The sequence below is a fragment of the Trichechus manatus genome, unplaced genomic scaffold (genome assembly GCF_000243295.1).
Source record: "Trichechus manatus latirostris isolate Lorelei unplaced genomic scaffold, TriManLat1.0 scaffold00013, whole genome shotgun sequence".
Classification (NCBI taxonomy): domain Eukaryota; kingdom Metazoa; phylum Chordata; class Mammalia; order Sirenia; family Trichechidae; genus Trichechus; species Trichechus manatus.
In genome coordinates, this window is record NW_004443949.1 from 9510224 (window position 1) to 9511197 (window position 974).

Here is a 974-nt window from a genome sequence, read left to right on the forward strand (position 1 = left end):
TCAGGCGCACCTGAGTCATTAAAGTGACATCTTTGCTTTTTAAAACCTGAAAGAGTTTTTTTCCTCCATTTATCATGATGTTGTTTATCAGTCCAATTGTGAAGATGTTCATTTTCTTCATGTTCAGATGTAACTCATAATGAAAGTATTTGACCTTCCTCAGTAAGTGCTTCAAGTCTTCCTCATTTTCTCCTACCTTTCTTATTTGTTTCCTGTTTTCACTAGGGTTGCAACTTCATAACCTCCCTATCCTTCCTCACATTCTCTTGCTCAGTCAATCACTATTGCCAGCACTATAATCACTGGGTATTACTGCTATGATCCCATAGAACATTTGTTCTTTTTGTATTAGGAAAAGGTACCACCTAGAGTCCAGCAAAGCCAGAAGAATAAAACATGCCAGTTGTTTCTCTCTAGAGCAAAAGATTCTAAATGATAGTAGGCATTCCAGAAGTTGTTTAGAAGGAGAAGGAGAGGAAGGAAAATGTTTCAAACTTCCTATAGTGCCATTTAAAATATCTAAGAATATTTACACAAGGCACCTTGGATCTAATGCCAAATGAATTTTAAATGGTCTTTTGGCCCACTAACTCAACTCACCATTTGCTACATAAAGGAATGTATTTAAAATTTTATTATAACTATCAGAAAATTGGATCCCTGGTGGCACAGTGGTGAAGAGCTATGGTTGCTAACCAAAAAGTTAGCTGCTAACCAAAAAGTTAGCTGCTAACCAAAAAGGTTAGCAGTTTGAATCCATCAGCCGCTCCTTGGAAGCCCTATGGGGCAGTTCTATTCTGTCCTATAGGGTTGCTATAAGTCGGAATAAAATTATGGCAACACGTTTAGTTTACAGTTTATCAGAAAAATATCTTGTAATGTTTTTTATATATGTATATGTACATACATGTATACATACATGCACACCGTGCATATATATACGTGTGTGTGTGTATATATATATATATATATAT